Below are 6,439 nucleotides of genomic sequence, written 5' to 3'. Positions count from 1 at the left end.
GAGACAGAGACTGGGATAGAAATAGAAACTTGTTGGGAATAGAAATGGAAGCTTGTTGCATTCATATCCTACATTTCTTCAGGAACTCAAGGGGATGTTTGTAGTACAATTCTGAGAGATACATGAAATTTTTGGCTCAATTTACATATCATAATAAGCAATTGTTTGTTAACCATACTTCACTGAAAACTGCAGATCTTGGGATGTTCTCAGTAGGTTATATAATAAGCTATCATTTAAAAATCACAATTCTGAATTTACACAATATATTAAGCCAAACCAAACTAAAATGATTTACGGTGCACTGTGTGAACCAGGTAGTGATCAACCCCAAATCATTACTGAGCTTCATTACTAAGTGGGTATTTTGAATCTGGATTTTCCTGGTGCTGGTCCAAACATTATGCCTTGCTGGTTCACTGGATGCATCCTAATAGTGAAAAGTTAGTTGGAAACATGCTCAGGTCTTTGCACTGTCAGTATTTCCTTGATTCTCCAACTATCATGGTATTTTTGTTGGCGGTAATGCTATAAAATTTACAGAAAAAAAATTACTGTGGAACCAAATATAGTAAATGTTTAGTATTTGTCAGCTCAGAGGCTTGTAGTTACAATTACTACCATTTATTTATTTATTTATTAAATTTCTCTGCCACCTATCTCACACCTGTATACTGAAATACGACTGTTATCTCCTGTGTAGAAACTCAAGGTCTTTGCAGATTGTATAGTTTTTCCCCCCATTCTCAACACAATTCATAGTCTGAAGAGATTTTTTCCCCAAATTCAAGTTAGTTTCCTAAGAGAGAACTTTTGGATCACCTTGAATATGGAGGTTAATTTTAAGAAAAATGGTCATGAAGTGACACATCTTCCCTCCTTCCTTTCACGACTGATTCTGTCTTAGCTTGATTAGGCTTTATTTTCATGAGATTTTATGAAAATTTTCTACAAAGAATGCTTTTATTTTTCTACCTCATTCCCTGGGAGATTAGAATTTTTCTTAACATTTTTTGCTACCAAGTTTACTTTAATATTGTAAAATAAGGATGAGAATTGGTGCTGCTGCTTTTTGTTATACACTCGGCAACCTCCTATGCAGCACCTACAGTACTTCTTCCTGATCTGGAAGTCGGTTTCACATGAGGTCTTCCTCTGGAATTTTGCTGAGGCATGGGAAGCCATTTTTCTCATACCAACCATGAGAAAAATGACTGTGCAATGAAAGACACTCAGACAAAACCCTTGGTCATATTATGACGGAAAAAAAAAGGAAGAATCTACACCTCACTAATGAGAACTGAATCAATCTTGTTTGTGTTTGATTTTTTTTTTTAGAAATCACTTCTACATTAATGCATCAATACATTTTTAGTATAGCATTAAGTTATAATTCATTTGTCCTCATATAGTTCAATCATTTTGATTGATTATTGATTGACTGATTTTGTACCATCAAGTTAGTGTCAACTTTTAGTGACCACATAGATAGTTTTTCTCCATAATGATCTGTCCCTAACCTGGTCTTTCCGGTCTTCCAATGAAACACTCATCACCACTGTAACAGTCCATCTTGCTGCTGCTCATCCTCTTCTTCTCTTTCCTTCCACCTTTCCCAGCATAAGAGCCTTCTCCAGAGAGCTAGGTCTTTGCATAATGTATTCAAAGTAAGATAATTTGAGCCTGGTCATTTGTACCTTGAATGAGAACTCTGGGTTGATCTGTTCAATGATCCATTCATTTGTTTTCTTGGCTGTTCACAGTATTCTCAGGAATCTTCTTCAAAACCAAAGTTCAAAAACATCAATACTGTTCCTATCTTGCTTCTTCAAATTCTAACAGTTCAATCATATATCTTACTAAATTATTGAATTAAAACTTGCTACTTGCTGACTATATTTTCTACTCTTGCTATTGTTTATCAGTTAGTATGCATTTACTATAAGAAGAATCTCCTAATTAAAACAAACAAAACAAAACAAAAAAACTATTCTGACAGAGAGTATCAGCTTTGCAAATAATCATTTTCTATATCCCCTGAGTTTTTTGATTGGAAGCCAGCATGAAATATTATATACATTAATTGGCCTAATTCTCCTCTGGACTGTCAGCAAAGGATATAACAAAGATTCTCAAAGAGCCACTTAAACCTCTGTATTTATCTACACTTCCTATTTATACTACTTAATGTTTAAAACAACACTGGCTCATTCATTTGCTCTTTCTTCAAATTCCTTTGGCAGGGCTGTATGTTTTGAGGGTGTCACTGGGCCTCCTCTCAAATAAATAAGGGCTGTGGAGAAGAAGAAGGAGAAGAAGAGAACAAAATCTGCAGTTACAAAGTAGTCTGGATCCATTAAATGCAGATGGCCCACAAGGGGGGTTAATTATAAGGGAGAGAACACACATCATGCTGAAATATAGCACTGTTTTCTATCACTTGTTACCATTTGACTGTCTGTCTCAGGAAAGTGAATTTAATATATCTTCCTGGCCATCAGTTGCCCTTTTGGTTACTCCTTTTCCCTCTGATGTAGCTAGATTTTCTTATAGGACATACAGAGATGAATGAGCTCCTACAACACGTAGAAGTGAAAGAAAACATTTCTTTCTGCACCAGAACAGATGAGATTCATCATTAAAAGAATGGATTTGACCTTGTCAAGTGGACCAAAGTAATTTATAAATAAACTCTTTTTTGGGGGGCGCGGGGTGCAACTTTCCATCAAGTACTAAGTTAGCAAAAATATAATGATGTCTATGACTACCTTGCAGAGGTAAAATCCAGCTTGTATTCTGTTTAGGGCAGGCTTATTGAAATCAATTGAAGTAGTCATGATTAACTTAAGTCCCATAAATTTAAAAGGGTTTATCCCTGAATCTAAGTTAATCATTATGTGAGTAACATAATTGCCTGAAATATATGATGGGCCAAATTTGAGTGCTACTGCTATTCAATGCATCTTATTCCCAGCTAGTGCTGGACATAGACCTTCATATTTATATATTTATTATAAATAGAGTTACATATTTTTTTACTTATTGCTCCAATGCTTTGTCTTCACTAGTAAGTAAATCCAAAGATTATGATTTTCTCATTTACCACATCTCCTTGCCAGGAAAAGAAAGAATGGATTGAATTTATATGTTTGTGTTGAATTTATGAACATAATTCTATTTAAAGACAAGATAGTGCCTTGGCTAGATTAAGGCCAAATGATGACCTAGGAACAGTCCAAAAATGGTGCCCCTCAATGGAAATGAAAATCTCACACCAGGAGATGGAAACAAATGTATCTGACATCACCTTCAAACCAAACTTTTAAACTTTGGTCATTCGCCATGCCAAATAAAAACATTTTTTTAACAATGCAGATTAAAGTCGAACATGGAAGATAAGGACAATTACGAAAAGTTTGACTAAAGTTGAGTGGCAGTGAAAGAGTTAAGGGCATGGTAGCTAGGGGAAAGAATTCTAGGGTGCCCAGCTTCCCTTGGTGCCTTAAGCATGTGCTTCTTTTGCTTAATAGTTAACCCAGCGCTGAAGAACTGCTGTCCTAGAAATTGAAGAATCAGTCAGTATTTATTTGCTATTTCCAGCACTTTGAATATACTTGTTGCTTAATTATCTTTATTATATTTAAACACAGTGGACTGTGGTTATTTTAAAACTGAGCTATCTCAAATATAGTTCTTAAACTCAGGTTTTACCTCTATGAAAGAAAATTAAAGCAGACTTATAAAACATAGTAATCATAACTACTTTATGAATAATGAAAATTTTGCTGTACAATGGATAACAGAGTTTACCTTGCAGTTATTCCATACGAATGTTATCTATTCATTGATTGTTAAAATAACAGGCTCAATGAAGAGGGTAGGAGTACGAAGAGATGACCCCTGTTCTTTGTTGCTGGTATGTTGCAAATAAACAGCCCACTTTAATGTCAAACTTCAAAAAAATCTTGAGTACAGTAGACCATCTGTGAAGTCTGTAGAAAAGATAGACTCTGAACTCTGCTGTGTGACCACAAAATGAGATTATTGACTCCCCGTCATCAATTAGGACTAGAACATGACCAAAAGAGAATTTCTCAAGCAGTTACAAAAGGACCACACTGGAACTGTTCATAGCTCTTTAGCAGATTTATGTTTTAATTCATTAATGGGTCACATTATCAAGTGCAGTCATACTAAGGCAAAAAGACTGGGGGAAAAATATCTGCTGCAGATCTACATTGCTGTATTATGACTCATGGTTTTATAAGCTATGCTAAGCAGTTTAAAGCAAAATATTCAGATTTTACCATTATTTAATAAGAATGGCCTTGTCATTCTTATTAAATAATGGTAATTATTTAAAATAAAAATAAAGCATTCTTAATACAACATAGTGTTTCCATCAACATATCTTTGAACATCCCACTTTCAGATATGAATGTGCTATTTAACTATAATAATTACCAGTAGATCTAGTCTTCTTCATTCTGCCTATTTACATTTTAAAGCCTACTAAAGACAATGACTGCATCTTTATGAAATCACATACTAATGGAGTTGGAAAAATCAATGAAGCCCTCTAGTGCAACTCTTTATTCAGTGTAAAATCCAAACAAGAGGATGCAATTTTAGTAGCTTTATCAGATGCCCATGGAGTGTCCTCTATATCACCTGTGGAGACATTTTCCATCTCTGAGAGCATCTGTATTCCTATATCTGTATTCCTACCAGTAGAATGCAGTATGTGTGAGTGTGCGTTTGTCTGTGTGTGAACAATTTTTCTGCTGTTTCAGTTGAATTGTTTCAATCCCCAATCCTTTTCTCTGAAGCAAGAAAAACAAATTTATTCCATCCATCCTCTGTATGACAGCTCTTCAGATATTTGAAGGCTGCTATAATCCCTCTGTTCATCTTTCCTGCATGGTAAACATGCTCAGCCAATTGTTACTCAGTGAATGAGTTTCCAAATCCTTATCTTAGTCATCTATTTTTAGGCAGGATTTCAGTTTGTTGAGGTTGTTCTTGAAACATGTTCAACTCAGCATCTTGCAGTACTGATTTTACAAGTTATCCTGTCTCTCTTGAGTGTGGTGATAATCAGCTTCTTCTGCACAGGATGGGGACTGTGAAGTCCCACAGAGCAACCATTAAAAAAGGTCCCTCTATATTGCCTTCTCCATTCATGATTTCTAGGGCATATTCTCTTGTAAATCACTTTGCCCTACTCCAATCTATGTTATTTTATTTCTAACTACAGCAGTGAGTGAATTGGTTCCCTAAAAAGTAAACCGAATCTGTTTTTTGATACAATAAGACTGAAATCACCCTATGTATTTCTAACAATATGCAGAACCTTGGCATCTATGAACTGAATATAACAACAACAATAATAGAAATGTTTAGCAAAGGAAATGTGTGATACAGTTTAGTAAAGGGAAATATTTTAAAGCAAACACATGGCCTTGCCTTTAAGTGAATTTTATGCAAAATTATTTTTTTCCATGCCAGGAACCACTTGGTTCAGTCCATTTCAGGCCAAATAACAGCTGTCCATTTAATGCTGCTGTCAGAAGTAATCATCATAGGTAGAGGTTACTGTCCATCATATGAAAAATCACCGTGGGATTTGATGAGCATGCCTACTGGTCTTTTCCATTTGACATACTATGGGCAGAGCCATCCTTAAAAAAACAAACAAACAAACCACAAAACAATCTACTACTTGAAGAAGGAGCTTGCAGGCTTTATTAGAGTAATATATACCATAATACAGTTTGTGGTATCATTCAGACCCAGAGCACATCTCTTCACGATATGGATAAGACTGTTTTTTTGTGGGGTTTTTTTTCTTCATTTTATAGACATCTGAGACATGTTACAAATCAGCTATAATCTGTGGCTGATGTAAGTGGTATAACCCATAACTGAGAGATTTCATGCCATCAGGGCCACCAAGCCTTAGAAGGTATCCCTCTTTTTTCAGAGTGCAACATATTCTCAAGCTATGATTACCCATAAAATCATTAACAAAAGCAAGGATAGAATTCAAAATCAAACCATAATAGGGACCCATAATAACGTATCTGGGACCAAAAGCACATTGAAATAGTACGGGTTAACTTGTTTTTCAAACTGAAGTAAGATGGGAGCTGCATATAGTTTGAGGGAAAGTATTATACAAAGTAGAGACTCTTCCAAGAAGGCTTGCTGTCTTACCCATGCCCTGCAAACCTCACAATGGCAGGGAAGTTTCAGCAGGCCCTTTCTCAATCATCAAACTGGACAGGCATATCTAGTTCTGTCAAGGCACTGCTGGGTATACCCCATATAATTTTTCCTAACGTATGTATTTTGTACGGAATTTTCCCAAGTTTGTCATAATAGATACTTTTTTGGTATGCAAGTTTTCAAAAATGCATTTTTAAATTTTCCAAATGTA

This window comes from Candoia aspera, chromosome 7 (genome assembly GCF_035149785.1).
Source record: "Candoia aspera isolate rCanAsp1 chromosome 7, rCanAsp1.hap2, whole genome shotgun sequence".
In the NCBI taxonomy this organism is placed as follows: Eukaryota; Metazoa; Chordata; class Lepidosauria; order Squamata; family Boidae; genus Candoia; species Candoia aspera.
This window is presented reverse-complemented; position numbering follows the sequence as displayed.